The sequence below is a fragment of the Lissotriton helveticus genome, chromosome 6 (genome assembly GCF_964261635.1).
Source record: "Lissotriton helveticus chromosome 6, aLisHel1.1, whole genome shotgun sequence".
NCBI classification, from domain to species: domain Eukaryota; kingdom Metazoa; phylum Chordata; class Amphibia; order Caudata; family Salamandridae; genus Lissotriton; species Lissotriton helveticus.
In genome coordinates this window covers 787,637,825-787,655,126 of record NC_136067.1, presented here as the reverse complement: position 1 = coordinate 787,655,126, position 17,302 = coordinate 787,637,825, and the positions used below count along the sequence as shown (strand labels likewise).

The 17,302-nt window shown below is 43.5% G+C and overlaps 1 protein-coding gene across 4 annotated transcripts in view; it reads right to left on the bottom strand.

Annotated features, from left to right (window-relative positions):
- HACE1 (HECT domain and ankyrin repeat containing E3 ubiquitin protein ligase 1) overlaps positions 1-17,302 on the bottom strand; it is a 302,230-nt gene that overhangs the window by 28,864 nt on the left and 256,064 nt on the right. The window lies entirely within an intron of this gene.

The following is a 17,302-nucleotide window of genomic DNA, read 5'->3' as shown; positions in this document are numbered from 1 at the left end:
ATGGAAACAAGGGGGAATTTTTTAATTTCTCAAAAAACACGATTCATTGCATGGGTGCTTTAGGGCTCACCACACATCCATGTGAGGGACCCTCCTGAGTTTGCCCATGCATACGAATGACAGCAGCAAGACCACCTTAATAAATTAGTCTTTCAGCTGTTTTCCCCCTTGCACAACATGGCAGAGCAAATATAGTCACAGGACTAGGTGCAAATAATTGGGTGAAACTGAGCCAAAAAATGTTGTCCTCTCCGTCTGATACCGTCCTACCCATCACTTAGCAACTAAATCAATTTCTTTGTGCCATGTGTCATCTCTGATTCTCACACCGAACCCGTCCTTCTCGGATTAACGCAGTACTACTAAACTGCTTGTTGGCTCTTTACTCCGGATTAAACATTGCAACTTAAATCTTAGTTAAATAATAAGGCAAATGAAAACCTCTATCCCAGCAATGGGCAACATCACCACCAAGTCTCATCTATCACCTTTTCTGTGCGAAATACAATCTATTGTTTTTTTAATGCGTAGGTTTACAATAGAACTAATCACATCGTTGGACGCTAGAGCAGAGTACTGCAAATACAAATTTATATTACACAGTGAAGTAATTTATGATAATTTCTTTAGTTGAAATGTATGGATACATCATTACAGTGAGGATAATAGACTGGAGCTGCTTAATTACTACCAGCAGTGATAAAAGATGCGGCTGTTAATTAAGGGACTAGTGGAAAGGAGTATAGGGTACAGTTGCAAGTAGGGGTTGACATTCGTAAAGCTGAGTTCCCTAAGCAAGATGGAAGGTAAGGGATTAGGGATTGTGCAGCTATCAGGTAAAATATCTGGTTGTTTAGAACAGTGGTGCAGAACCACTGATTTAATGTTTTGCTTTTATGGAAAGACAGGGCCTTTAGCCATATGACTCCGTGAGGAGCAAAACCCACAAGAGGTTGCTGTTCAGCAAAGTAGGACATAAAAAATGGTTACTTGGAAAGAATCAGCCTCACAGTCACTGTGAGAAAGTCATCTTTTTTGCCCTGATCACCCTCATTTCTTTTTGACTAATACTGGTTGTAACTGACTCGGACGGCACCCTGGGCTCTGCTAACCAGGCCCAGGGCCAGTGCTCTGATTAAAAAGGTATCTGGTAATTAGGTGTAATTACAATGGGCACTGACAACCTACCCGTAAGTACCTAGTCAATGGTAGGGCAATTTATTTTCACCAAGACCACATTCAAACGGTCGAACACTAACGACTAGGGCATGTAGGTTTAGAGGCCCAGCAGCTTGGAGGCACTTAAGTGTGCAAGGCTGTGCTGCCTGCTGTCGTTTTAAAATTCAGCCCTGCTTTGCAAGCTGCTTTTAAACTGAAATCACATGCACATTCAACTTAGGATTTAAAGGAACTTCACAGTATTAAACTACCTTTTCTTTACATATAAGTCACCCCTAAGGTCTACCCTAGGAGCTCCTAGGGTAGGGTGCCACGTAAAAGCAAGTACAGACATTTTAAAAGATGTTTTTATGTCTGGGATAGGGAAACACTAACAATTTATTACCTCCTCCCCCATTGTTGACTTTTAGCTCCATACACTAATATGGGAATTCTGAACAGCGTATCTATTGACAGGAGTGAGCTAAAATATTAATACAAGGACTTAAAAGATTGATAAATCCATCAATTTGCCACTGTGAAATTTATCATAACGAAGACAGAAAATAAGTTATAGATCTTTTTTTCTGTGAGCCAAAATCCAGCCTTTAAGCAGCCTTTCCTGATTGGCCAGCCCTTCACAGGCTTAGCCAAACTGCTTTGATGAGGTGATAAGTGGCCTGCACAAACACAGATGTTTTCTGACGTGGGACAAAAATATAGCACACTTTGGAGGAAAAGGGTCTTGCATTTGGGTAGCACCCTTTACCCCACTGGTTAGGGGTGCCCCCCTACTTGTAGCACCAGAACATTGGATAAATATGGGAGAGCTTCATAGCAACTCAGATCTGCTGCCTGAAACTGCAAGAAGAACCCTGATCTGCTCCAAGAGGACTGCACTCTGAGTGACTGCACCTGCTGCACCCTAAGGCACTATAACCCTAAGGCCTCTGCTTTGCTTCAAAATGAAGAGTGGACTCCCTGAAAGCAACAGGTTAAAAAAGCTCCATGTGCCTAATTTCCAGCAAGAAGAGCCCAGCTGTCCGCCTTCAGCTGGACTTTTAAGGATTTGGCCAGGTGCATTATGGGAACTGCATTCCCAACTTCCGAGGAGCAACTCAGAGACTTTGGCAGCTTGGATTTGTGTTGTGGACACTTTGAACCCTTCAAGAGGAACTTTAGGAAGAAGTTCCAGAAGTTTGGAGCAATATTTGGCAAAAGCTCCAAAAGGTGACCGAGCAACATTTGGCAAAAGCTCCAAAAGGTGACCGACCAGACATCGAGAGTCAAGCCAACTATCTTGTACCGTGGCACGGCCTAGATTTCAGGTTTTTGCAGCTGAAAGCGTAAAACCTCCAGGAGTTGACAGGGGGCTCGTGCTGAACCAAGCTGAAGATGCTGCTGCAAATCCAGTGTGCTGGAGAGGCCCGCTCAACCTCAAGAGAAAATCCTCCAAAAACGTTTGTAATGTGAAGGTAAAAGTTTGACTGAGACCTCCTGTTTAGTGTATCCGAACAGGGCTTTGTCCCGGTCAAGCGCAATCATCTGTCCCAAGTTGTTGCTAAATGTTTTTAAAGCACTAGAAAGTGTTTCTTCTTTAAAAATTCATATAGTTGGTTCCTTATATTGGTTGTTTGGATGTCATTTTAATCATACAAATATTTCCTATTTTTATAAATTGGTTGTGGATTTTTATTGTGTGTTGTGCCTTATTTATTTAATGTATTAATGTTTTTAAATGCTTCACACGTCGTTTTCCTAAATTAAGCCTGCCTCCTTGTTTCCAGCTACCAAAGGTTGAACAAGGGAGTAATTTATTGAGACCTTGTCTGGACCTTATATTGCGTGGGGGGCCTAATTGCTAGTGGTGGGTGCCTATTTACCCCTACTAATACTTACAACAGTCACCAAACTGGTTTATGGTTAGAAGATAACATGTCCAGGCAGTACAGACTGTTGGAGACCTTGGCACACTGTATCTGTATGGTAGCATGCCTTTGAATAGCAATCAGGCTGGTCCCTGGAATCCCTGTATCAATATTGCCAGAGGCCCAAATATAGCCCAAATGTACTCTTAGAACAAAATACAACAAATGTACCCAAAACAACTCTCACACACCTTAAATAGGTTAATGTGTCTGGCGGTTTGGGCTGGATTGTTCGTACTGGAGCAGGACCAGAGCTAATTTGCACATAGCTGGTCTTTTTCTAGCACAGTGCACAAAAAACGAGGGACTGCAATATGGGATGAGCAATCGCCTGTGGCTGAGATTAATTCAAGCATTCCTTCCACTCCTTTGTTGGTTTTTGTAGCAGACACTATAAACACAGACTGTGTGCTCAATTGTGGGTCCCATACCAACTATGCCATAGGACTCAAGCAATACCGCACCAATTAAGTTTAAATAGGTTGAAACTGGTCTGGGTTTGCTTCTGTTCCTGTTTGACGTGAACTTGGCCTGAAGTCTGGGCTTTGGTGTAACTATTAGAGCAAGACTAAGCCTGATATGCATACAGCAGGTCTCTGTCTAGTATGCCACATTGGGCAAAACCGACAGACCTAAATTCAGCACTGAGTGATCACGTGCGACTGAGTAATTCAAGAATTTCTTTTGTTACATTGTTGTTTGTGGTAGTAGACACCCTAAGTGTGACAGGTATACCTATACTTGGCTCTGCGTTGACTGTAATATGATTCAAGCTGTACCTCCTTGATGAGACCTAAAGATGCAGAAACCAGTCTGTAATTGCTTGTCTTCCTGTTTGGAGGATACTCTGCCTGGCCTCCGATCAAACTCTTTGGCCGCGTAGGAATATATTTATGTAGTAGTAGTAGTATAATGCACTATGGATAAGCCATGTTTTTTAATTAAAGGACTACAATGCTCATTAAAGAAGTGCTACACAATATTATAGCAAGTAACACCGAAACAAAACTGTGTAGTGACTAGAGGAAGATATGTTATGGAGACAATATAAACAAAAAACGTTCCGCCTTGCAAGCTACATGGAAAAACATAAAAAGGAAGAAATACATCATGCAGCACAAACAATAATTTAAAAAGGATTTTAATGATGTAAATCATTTACAAACGGAAGATAAAGGGTAATGGCCAGATGTAAGGAACAGTTAGACACTTTCGATAATGTAGGTGGTGATTGGTATTATGATCCTTTGAAAGACTGTTATCTTTGAAACATCCTCGGATACAGGGTAGGACCCCAAAAAGGTTTCATGTGCTGTCACAGAGAAGAGTGAAGCAACCATGCTTCTGGTCTCGAAATGGTTTTGTATTATGCGGAGATGTGGTGACACCATCTCACCAGAACCCCTTCAGCTCCCAGATTTTTCTAGTCCAGAAGGTGCTAAAATCTGAAATCTGAGCATGGAGGTGAACGTGATACACAATCTGCAACGAGAACGCAATCTCCACCACAGCCCACGGGTACGCCCCCTTTTTAGGTCTCGGACTAGCGTCCCACGCAGTGGGCGGAGTCCGAGATTTTATGTTGTCTAGTATGGGGGCTAGAACACGCCCCTCTTCTCCATTGGCTGGCCTCGTACATGTTGGCCAGCCATTGGAGGAGAGGGGCGTCACTCAGTTCAGGCCCCGTCTTAACGCGATTCGGGGGCGTTTTTCTCTCTTTTTTAAGCCCCGCCCCTTTTCTAGTGATGGGCGTTACACCCTCCCTCTTGCCGAGGTCCCAGCCTATTTCTCCTGTAATGTACCCTTTGCTACCTCTGTATTTTGTTTGCTCACACTTGTCACTTTTGCCTAATGTAACTTAACGTCTGCTTTTGTAACGTGTTCACTCGTCTCATGGATCATTTCTGTTCCTATTGTGAAGCGCTCTGGCCACCGCCTGCAGTGACCTGAAGGGGCCGCCGCGCTGCCCGAGGCGACCCGGAAGTGCTTCTCTGCAGGACCCGGATCCAGACCTCTCGCCGAGTATACTCGATAACAGGACAGCACGGTAGCTGGCTGGGGGCGCGAGGACCTCCCATGGTGGCTGCAAGGTACCCACGTTCTCTGGTCACTGCTGGGGCGGTATACTGGGGTAGGGGCAAGGATAGGAGGGGGCGGAGAGGGAGCTACGCCTCTGCTCGAACTGTGCGCTAAAGCCACGGTGGGGTGCAGAGTGCATGCGTGCGGTATCTGCAGTCTGTGTGCATGCCTCTGTCCTGGGCGCGGTTTGTGGAGGGACGGGATCACAGTCATGAGGAGTGCTGTGCCGTGCTGCTCGTGTGCTTTCTCTGCAGCACTCTGCTCATGCTGCTGCCGTGCAACGCATGATCGCGGGAGGAGGGGCTCTGCAGTGGGCTGCTCTCTGTCTGCAGCCCTTCTGATCGAGGGATGATGTGAACTTGGGATTCACGGGTTCGCATACACGTGATTTAGGGTCCAGACTTCGAGTGGGTGGGTGGTGCTGCTGGCCGTTCACCGTTCTTTAACCCATGGTTCCTGTGCGTGAGACAAGAACGCCACTACCCAGAGAACTCTTATTTGTGTTTATCTGTACTCATCCCCTTTAATCCATGCAGTTTGTGAGTCTCGAAGGGCAGGGGTGTTTTCCTTGGGATGCGCTGCATCGGGATGTGTATTCTTCTCTATCTTCGCCCCCATCCCGCACATGCATGTGGTGGGAGTCTGTGCTCGGTGGCGGGCTGAGGTCATGTTTGGATGCTGTGAGAGGAGTACTTCGACATGGGCGGCTCTCTATCATCAACGGGAAAGGGTTGTGTACATGCCAGATACCCGCACCGTGTGTTATGCACAAATCTTTTTCATCAGTGTGCTTTACGTTCTTATGCGGTCTATTTGCATCCGAGCTGTAAAAACGACCAGTCCGACAAAAATTGTTCTTGTTATTTGCTAGAATTCAAAGCATCCTAATAGGAATTCGAAGCATCCTAATAGGGCTTAACCGAAGAACGGATGTTCCCTCGCGTGCATTATTTCGTCTGCAGAGAGTAGGGTGTGCACTCTGCTTGCCTCACTGAATTCCCACGGAGGCTGTGTGCTAATGCACACAATGACAAACCAAAGCATGCATTTGCATGATCCAAGACGCTGATATTGGTCCCTGTGACAGTGTCACATTGGCTGGAATACACACGTGCTAGAGTTCCTGCTTTACCTGGTGGGGAGAGACTAGTTAGTAATGAGACGCACAGAAAACGCTGTGTGCAAGGTACTGAATTTACTCATGATCTTCTCTGTCATAATAAACCGGTGACTGCGTGCCCCGAGTATTTAAAGTAAACAGTCTCCTTGTAGTTGTGATCCACCAGAGTGGAGCCTGCACATGTAGTAGTTTGTTGTTGGTACACAGATCACACTGTGTTGGTTGTCTTGCACCCCTGTCTGCCTGTTCGCCTTTGCAAAAGTTAGAGCTATTGGTATTGTAAATGACATTTTTATTTATATGTTGGTTTTGAAAAAAGATAAATAAATGGCATGGTCATATACAATGCCAATAGCTGTAACTTTTGCAAAGGCGAGACCGTTGCATTGTAAATGCTTGTTTTTTTAATGAGTACTATTATACTAAACATTTCTTTATTGTTTATTTACAGATTGACCCCTGGCAAACGTATGCTTCTGTGGGGTTGGAAGCATTAATAAATCGTTGAATAGTCTAAACTAAAAAAAATAGGTATTGCAGAATCTCTGTAAGACCATGAATTTCATCCATTTTCATTATCCGTCTATAGTATACGTCCACCTATATTACGAAATCCTTTCTCTCCATCCACTGGTGTGATTTTAGTTTGTATATCAAGGAAAAACCCTGAACACCAAAGTCAAGAGTAATGCCTTATTCATGAAAAGGGGTCATCTCCCCTAGCGTTAGATTCACCAGATCCACACAAGACTGTATGATAAGCTATGATGACTCCATAACATTAACAACCATCTAGCCAAAGCCTCTGCCTGTTCATCAGGAAAATTATCCACCAAATTCTTCACAAGCTACCACAGAACTACAAAAGCTACAGTCTCAGATACAAAATCTATTGTAGCTCTTTTTTTTTTAGGTCCCTGTGAGGTGACCATTGTGGGTTTGGAATACCCTTCACCTACAGTTAGCCTCATGATCCATTAGGGAATCAGCCAAAGGATTGTCAATTAGGTGGAATGGGGCACCCACCATGTGCCTATGCTTCCTTAGAACGGACCATCAGATAGCAGCTACCAAAGCTGTATTTTCACATTTGTCAACTATCAAGCACTTGAAAAACGAACAAAAAGGGTGAAAGAGACCTTTTCCGAAGGGAGTGCATGCAACATACGCAAACCCTTGCCGTGCACAACTAACCCCCGACTTATAGGTGGTCTGAAACAAAGAGTGGAAGATGACGTTTTCAGGACATCAATATAAGTATTAGCAATCTCAATGCATGGCACTTTGTGAGGGTCACGAGTAGGCATTCGGGCAATCTGTCCTTGGTCTTAAGTGCTTCTAACTGCAAGAGGTCTGCCTGGGTGGAAGGATTTATTGTGGGCTTTGGGAGCTATAGAAATAGTTCATCTTGATTAACTTAGCTTAATCGAGGCTCTTGCACTACTTAATTGGCTTCCTGTGACCCTGCCTAGGTGGAAAGCGAGGAGAAATAATGTTCTTCAGAGGAATTAAATAAAAGAGCGGGGGGTGGAGGTTGGAGGGTGGACTCCTGCATTAAAATAGAGCTGTTCTGTAGCTACATCATAACAGTATGTAGCTACATCATAACAGTAGACCAGAGGAGAGATTCCGGGGCCAGGTATAATTATTCTGGCTGGGTTACTCATCTAATGTGGGCAAAAAGAAGGTGTGCTATTGCTGTAATGTGATTTTAAGATCTTAATGACTTTTTATTAATAATGTAAATTGTACGTTTCGCTTATGAATTGTACCCTGAGCTTGATGCAAGCAAAAAGATGGGCTTTTACTGGTACATTGTGTTTTAAGATTTTAAAATATTAGACTTTTATAAAAAAATAACTACTTTAATGTGATTGTTTTATTGTATTCTCGGTACAGGATGTTTCCTGGGAAATCTTAGGAATAATTGGACTAATTCACATGTTGTCAAATATGATAACTTGATGTCGCTAAATGTGCTCCTTCAATGTTGAATTGATGTTGTTTACATGTGCTGTATGTTATATATCACTCACTTTTATGGCTAAGGCCGAAATAAAGTTATTTGTACTGTACTAAAATAAAGCTGTTCTCTATCGACGTCATTACAGTAGACCAGATGAGAGATTTCGAGGTCAGGTTTAATGGTTCTGGCTGGAGTACTTATCATCCCCTGAATGTGGGGACTGGAAGTAAAATGGCCCTCGAAATACCTGGGTCCTATACATGCGGATTCCCATTTCCTGAGGATATTTTCTATTTTCTCCGAGCAGTGGTTTTACTGGAAACGAAAATGCACCTGATAAAATCGGCCACGGCGTTCCCGACCTATTAAATATGGATATGGCGCAACAATGTCACTCCGAAACAGCCAAAGCGCCGACAGCGGTGTCCTTCAAGCCAATATAAAAATAACCAATCAACATCTATATGGTCTTCCACACATCCTTTGAAATTTGAACGATTTTAGACATGTAAGGGATGTCTGATAATTTCAAAATCGCTCTTCACACCTTTTGCTATTTGAACACTTTGTTAATATAACTTTGTTTCCTAATTATAGGCTAGCATGGCATGTTATAAACATTCAACAGACATACTCCAGAGGGTGGTGGCTCGTTCAATAAGAACAAAAAAATCAAATAGCTGCATCCTGGGGACAAAATGACTAGCCCAGGGCTGGCAGACCTCAACAATAATTAAACAGCTAGAGGCCTCAAATAAGACGTTGGTCTCAGAGAGAACTATGCGACCTTCTCTTAGGAGATTAATTAAGATTTCTAATCATTTTACATACAGCTCTCCGCAGGCTCAAAAAATGAACGATGCTATCATAACAAATTGTTTCAGTTCAAAAAAAAGAAACGCCTCACCTGCAAGGGGAGGCTTTGGAAACCAAATTAGATATTCCGAATGAGTCACTGTCACTGGGGAAATGCACTAGCCGTGCTTGGGTTTGTAGCAGGGTTTTGTGCAGTATGAGAATAGAAAATGTGACTACCCCATTAGACACAGACTTCAAAGTAATCCCTAAATAACACAAAACACATTTTCTGTCGAGCCAGCGAAAACAAATTCAGCAGTAAATTGCTCAAACAATGGCAGGTAACCAAGCTACATAGAAGAAACAACCACATAATTGTTTATGGAATTGCAAGCTTCAATTTAAGTTTCATGACCGCAACGGTTGATCAATGATATCGTGCAGACGATTTACCAAAGCGACACCCATTATATATAAAACTGTTCACAGATGTGACGTAGTTTAAAAAGCATATACTACAACGCGTGTAAATTCACATAAAACAATTACACTTTATTTGGGACTTTGCTCGTAGTTTTATCAGCGCTGCTCGTTTTATTAGTCTTCAATGAATAAAAGACAGACGGTCTTGCTTAGATTCAACGCAGTGGATTGCAGGTTCAACATATAGTTCTGCAATGAGTGCTTAACTCACTGAGTTATCTTATAGGCAGGGCCAATGGAATTATGCGATTGTGCGGTGACTTTCACATAATCACAGATTTGCTACATAATCCATCATCTGCTGCATAATCTACAGATTTTAATAACCACAAAAATGTGTTCCTAGTTCAAACAGTTCAAAAGTTACGAACAATGCAGGGGACACGCGGAAGGCCTTTCGCAAAGGTTGACTGGTTTCCTTTCTGTTGCTTATTGCCATATTTGGGTGTTAAACTGGTACTAATGAGGTTTACCCCATGCCCAGACAATGTTAACAAGTGTAAAAGGTACAAAATAATTACTATTAAATACTATTAAAAAAAATACCCGCATTACGTTGCATAATTTGCCTTTTCTTGCCTCATAATTTACTCTACCCTGCCGCACAATTTGTCCGTCTCCTACCACATAATTCCAGTGGCCCTGCTTATAGGCTTTTTATCGTCGGGCTAGCAATAGTTTATCCCACAAACATGGACCCTCATGAAGATGATCAGAGGGCCTGAGACACCCGTATAACATAACATATGAATTTGTAAAGCACAATTTCACCCAGAAGGATATCTTGGAATTGAATAACAGATGTTTATTTTACCCAACTCAATGGTACTCATTTCAACCTCAGCAGGTTGAAACGCTGAGTGACCTGCCAGGATCTGAACCTGTGACCATGAGGTCAAACACAGGCCCCTACAGTGGATTCATTAGTCCACTAAACCACCAGACTTGGCTCTAAATTACCCCGATCAGTATCTTTAGGCTGGATGGGACCCCATATGTCTGGGACCGCCCTGCACCACAGGAGCTGCAGGGACCTCTGTTATGCCTCTGAGGCCGACAAAATTTGATCTTTACCAAAATCCACGGATGAAGGCTCCCACTCCGCCCCCACAAATTTACTCAAGCAAGAATACATTTTTGCTAATAGTTTAACTCATTACCTAGTTCGAAACCCGCAAGTACATATATGTTCCTGCAGAGGCTATAACTACTGCTAGTCGGGTTACTTGACACTCTAAGAAACCACAAATACAATAGTATCAGACGCACTATTCCTACTTGAACAGCGCTAATGTCCTAAAGCAATAATAGCAAAGATATTGGATGAAAAGCCTCACCCACATCATTGTGGCGTACTTCATCATAATCAATTCCATCCTATATTGGTAGAATATTACCACCAGGGTCGCCTCAACCTCAGCATGAGGGAGATCATTATAAATGGTACTGGATAGGAGAGGGACTCAAAATATTTAGGTAAAAATACCTCAGCGTAAACCTAAAGGCAATAACATTTATTTCATGGTTACAATGGGCAGGGTTAAAATTGGATGTGTTGGGGATATAATGTCTCAGTCAGGATTATTTTTTACATGCTATCTCTATACGCATATCACTCGAACAAAGCAAATCTACTAGTATTGCTGAGAACCAAGCGCACGTGCAGATGGGTCAGATGCTTCTCTATAGATCTGGCTCTACTACCGGACATAGTTGGTAAATGTAGACTGCTATACAGGATCTGTGCTCCCCTCAGGCCTGACCCCTCTGTTCTTAATACTGCTCTCTGGGCCTCAACATTGTGGACTGCCCAAGATCCAAGTCTGGGGCTGGCTGACAAGTGGATTCATTATTTAAACCTCAACATTGAAGGACTACTATAGCCATCTGCAGAGTCCCTTCGCAAGTCTTTTTTACTGTGAGGTGGGGAAGAGTGACTTGGCTGGGTTAAAATTGAAATGTTTGGTGATAACGGAGGTCAGCTCTAAATTTTGCACAGCCAGCCTTGGTATGGTTTATATACTGGAATTAAGCGATATACCAAAAAATAACCAAAGGCAGGCTCGTGAGGTGCGGATCGATTTCTTGTGTAAGACAGAGTACACTGCCCAGAAGCCTTTCTCTCAAGGATTCTGATCCTGGCAATGACACTACATAAACCAACTCTACAGCTGTTAGAAATGGGGTCTCTTGTTTGCAGAGGTATACACCCTGTCCAAATAGGGACCACCACTCTAGTCAGGGTAAGTCAGATACATACTGAAAGATAACCTGTGCTCATCCTCTGGTAGCTTGGCACAAAGCAGTTAGGCTTATCTAAATAGGCAATGTGTAAAGTATTTGTGCACACACACACACACACTAAGACTCAACACCGGTTGATAAAAATAGAAACTTTTATAAGTAAATCAAGACCAAAACGACAAAAAACCATTAAGGAGAAGTTGAGTTATGAATTTTTAAGACTAAAAAGAGTTCTAGCACTAAGAAGTAATAAGCGCCTATGGGGGTGTGGCGGTTCAGAAGGAGGGACACTGACAACAGGGTGAGGTAAACGAGGTTTTATTTTTATGAATGTCTTTTTTTTTCGCTGGGACCTCCTTTCTCTTGCTAGGGTGGCTGGATCCAAGGTTGCCGTTAGGTCTCTGGTTCTACGGGGACTTGTTCTTCCAGCTTCCTCCTCCAAGTCTCGGTCTCGGGTCGGGTTCCACCGCCACATAGAAGACAAGAAGAGAGAGGCTCTCAGGGTTACTGGTCCTGCCTTCGACGTTCCCTTGGGGTTACCAGGGTAAGTGAGGACACCGGTGAGAGAGTGCTCGACCTGTATACAGTGTAGGGGGAAGTGAGGGGACTTAGTGAGGGAGTACGGTCACAGGGGTTTTACTTAAACAAGGGGGTTTTGGAGGGGGTCTGTAGAGCTATACACTATTTACACAGCGCCTCCGCGCTTTCCCCACCAGTCTGCTACCCTTTCACGCACCTGTGAGAGCCACACTCCTCCTCCTCCTCCTCTTCTCGGAGTGTGGCTGGGCGCAGAGCGGTATCGCGGGCCTCCTGGCGCCGCTCCTCCGAGACTCTCCTCGTCTTCTTCCTCTGTCCTTACTGCTCTCTCGTTCTCTCCGTTCTGGGCTTTCTCTTCGGTCGTCTCCGTCCTCGCGGTGTCGGGCACACCCGGTACAGCTTCTTCCGGGTTTATGTCCACTCCGCCTCGCCACGCGTCATAAGGGGGCGTGACCGCCTGACCCATTCCGCATTCGCCGACATTGACAAAGACGTCATAGGGGGTTGCGGCTTCCCTCTCGTCATCGGCGATGTTAAAGGCACAGTCCTCCGGCTGGGTCCACCATTCGCCTGACTCCGGTCCCCATGCAGTCTGTGGCAGAGAAGGGGCGTGAGTACCATTAGGTTTCCACCAGTCCTCCTCAACACCCTCCACCCTGCTACAGGGGGTTATCTGGTCGCGCTGGACCGGGGCAAAGTCAACAGTTAAGTGAACAAGGCAACGGAGAGGGGTAGAGACTTTGATAGCCCTGAGTCTCAAGCAACATGAGGCAAGCCAACAAGCCCATAAAGATCACTTCGATGTAAGGTAGAGTCCACTTCTCCCAGCAGGGTCAGAGAGCAGCAGGCAGCAGGGTTGCACAAGCGAAAATCAGCCAACCAGGTCAGCAGTCCAGCAGAGGGGCAGTCCTTAATGCAGCTCAGCAGCTCTTCTGAAAACATCCAGTTGTTGGTCCAGAAGTATCTGATTTGGTGGGGTCAGAGCCTCAGTACTTATACCCAGTTGTGCCTTTGAAGTGGGGGTGATTTCAAAGAAGGGTCTTTGAAGTGCACAGAAACCCTTTTTTCCCAGCCCTGGCTTCAGACTATCAGCAGGGGGTAATCAGCCCTTTGTGTGGGGAATAGGTAGTGCCTATTTAGGTGTGTCAGCCCCTCCCTCCCTTCCTGCCCAGGAAGAGCCATCACAATACAGATGAGTACTCAGACACACCTAACCTTCCTGTGGTTGTGGCTGTCTAGAGGGAATGCACAACACGTAGCTGTCACCTACCCCAGAACATGTATTGGAGACAGACTGGAGGCACACAGAAATGTAGGAGTAGGGAAATGTCCACTTTCTAAAAGTGGCATTTCAAAAATAGTAATGGTAAATCTAACTTTACCAGTAAAGAGCATTTGTCATTACCATTACAAAGATATAAAACTTGACAAAAATATAAAACTTGACACAGATACTCCATTCTAATCAGAAATTACAGCTTAAAAGTGTTTTATGGAATTTCCAATGTTAACCTATGAGAGGAGTAGGCCTCACAGTAGTTAAAAACAAATGTAGCAATGTCTCACTACCAGGACTGGCAAAACTTCAAAGTAAATGTCCTACCTTTTACTTACATGGCACCATGCCCTACGAGCTACCTAGGTCCTACCTTGGGGTGGCATATATGTCATAAAGGGGAGTCGAAGACTTGGCAAAAAGGCTTTAAACGCCAAGTCGAAGTGGCATGCCTGAGACAGGTTTGGAAGGCTACTTGGGTTGGAGGCAGAATCAGTGCTGCTGGCCCACTCGTAGCATGTAAATTAGAGTCCCTGGTTATAGGATATACGAGTTTACAAGGGACTTACAAGAAAACTAAATATGCCAATTGTGTATACACTAATGTTACCATGTTTAGGGGAGAAGCACATGCATTTTAGCACTGGCCAACAGGGATAAAGTGCTCAGAGTCCCAAGGTCAACAAAATGATTCAGCAAAAACAGGAGGTAAGCAGATAAGTTTGGAGCAAGACCACCCTAAATATGACAGGTCTAACAACAGTGAAGAGGTGCTTTGCTTCAGTGTTGAAGTAAAGAACATATTGGTATGAGCAGAGTACATATCATGTAATCTAATCATTTGATAACAGCCATAAGTCTTGCCTTTCGATTAGTGAAAAGCACACTCAGCCATGAGCAGGAGGAGGCATAGCTTGATAGGAGTGTAGGAGTTGTGTGGCTTCAAATGTAGCATCATTTCGGCTCCATAAGAGATACAGAGTGGAGTTGACATCAATTTCACCTGTTCTTGGTTCCACCTCCCTCCTATCCCTAACTCCCACTACCCACCACCCACATAGGTTAAAGATGCAGGAAAAAGAAGCATGACATGATTAAACTATACTAAACAATGACATTCCTGTTATCTCGTAGAGGAGCGATGGAAGGGCACTGAGGGATCTGCAGGACCGGCAACATTCATTAGTAAGGTTACCTTCCAACAGATGGAGTCTCCCACAGTTTCCCTATGTTAATCACTCTTACAGTCTCCTTAAAGGAGCTTGGATGAGGATAAACTGTTCCCTCCAACAGCATCTATGCTATAATGATTTGCAAAAATATTGAACATCTACTAGAATAGACTGCCTCTTAGAAGGGCATCCTGTTGCTCATTGGGCCCCCACCAACTCTGAACAACACTCCTAGGTCACTAATGCTAAACTTTAAAGTTCAGCGCCTAGGTTAAAGCTTACAAGCTATGGAGTGAGCAGCCGGCCTTTTCTCTGAGACACTAGGTTGTCCTACACTGCAAGTGGATATGCAGGAGTGCCGATTAGTTGCAGCAGGTCTGAGTGACACTGGCCCATCTGGAGCAACAGAGACCAAATGATCCGTACAGCCAAATCTTCTGTTTTACCATCTGCAGGTGCATAAGACACAGGAGGGAATATGTCCATAGTAGAACCACTGCATCACCCAATGAGTCTTTTTAGTAACTGTAGAGAACAAAGTGGTCTATGCTAAGGACTCTCCAGCTCTGGAAAAACCTGAGCTAAATCTTCTTTAACAGCCCCTTTTTGTGATTCATAGAGGACCAATTGCTAAAAAGATCTCCTATTATAATCTCATTCCAAGCTAGAAGACCTGCTGAAAAACGAATTCCTTGGTCAATGAACGACTTCCAAAGTTCCATTCAGTCCCAGCAAATAAAAATGGAAGCCACTCTCCTGTGCGTGTTTCATAGAACATGACTCTAGTGTGGAACATCAGAATCTTAATTTGATTTCCCTAAATCTCTCGAAAGAATACCTTCAATGCATGATGTTCTCATCTTAACCCCGAAAGATGATGTGTTATCTGTTCTCTTAGGAGACCACAGAGCAATGAGTATAAGGTGGCCGACTTGAGCCTGCCAGCCCTACAGTGGTATGTCTGTACCACAGTCAGTTGCTGCCACAAAAGCCTGAAAGATTGCCCCATGAGAAGATTTTAAATGTTATAAGCAAGGCATGATATATTTACAATGTCTTGAAACACAAGAAATAAGGTATGCAGTATTAAACTTTATATGCACAGTTTTGGCAATGAAGAAAAGATACTCGTGTCATGATTTATATTTGCAAGTTTATTTATTACTGAGTTGACATGTGATATGACCTGATTTTAAATATCTTGTCTGAGCTAATAATATTTGACGAATTATTTTTGTATGTACAGGCTGATTGCATTCTGATCTGAACTTTTGTGTTTTAAGGTAACTTTTATGGTATATTTCTGAATAAGGTTGATTGGCTGACCGATTGAAAGGGCACATCCAACACTACTGCAATTGTACCAGCAAAGGCTGCAGCTGGATCTAATCTCTCAGATGACCATGAAAGTAGGTGCAATGATCTTGCAGGGTCTGCTAGAGTGGTTTCATCTGCAGCCAGGTGGGGAGGACAAAAAGAAAGATACAAGATCTCATGAGAACTGATATGTCTGTCTAACGAAGCTAGGGTGAGAATTTTTGTATCAGCTCTGAAATTCTGCAATTTTTTTCTATTGGGTGAAATTAGTAGCTGCCAAGAGTCGAAAATCACCACTTCAAACTGTGTTCTATTAGTTTTGAAAAAGGCAGGATTATGGTTAGTTTACTGAGTATACTGGATCATGCAAAATGTATATTGTAATGGGCAGACTGAAGCAAATACATTTCTGGCACAGAGCTTTCAGCATCCAGTCATCCACGTAGGGGTACACATAGATTCTCTATTAGTGCAAATAAGTCACCATTACACTCATCTTATTAAAAGGTTTAGCATGGTAAGCCGAAAGTGCAGTTTCACAAATTTAAAAAACTAAACATGTGGAACAAGAAAGTATCTTTTAGGTCCAAGACGATCATCTTGGAAAGTTTGAAGAAACTGACACCATTTAAATGTGTTCTTTTTCATCAAATGTCTTTAAAGAAGTCCAGAATTCAACGCAAACCTCCCCACGTTGGGAATCAGGAATTATCTGAATTGGCATCCTTTCTCCATTTTGTACACTATTGCTAACTTGGCCAAGACTACTGACATTTTATTCATCTAGATTTTTTGTGAAGGAGACATGAGAAGAGTTGTGGAGCAGGGAAAGTTGGGGGTCTTATCCAGAGTATTAAGGCATAACCCAAGTGTAGAGTTTGTGGGTCTATCTCCTTTCACTTTGGAAGATATTCTGCTGCTCATCCCGTCACTGAGGATCTGTGAATCAAATTTTCCACGTAATTTAAGGTGGGACTTAAGAAGGGGTAAGGTGGACTGCACTGCTATCCACACCTCTTCCTCGGAAAGGGAGAAAACTTTGTTGTGCTATCTCACAAACAGGTGCGCGTATCCCTTTCTGTATTGTTGATAGAATTGTTTGAACGAAGAAGCTAAATCCACAACTCTAAGCACGAATGCTCTGTTTGAATTCCTGCAGTAAGCTTTCTGCCTTCTGAAAAAACAAATGTTGCCATTAAATCAACAATAGCTCATCCCCTGAGC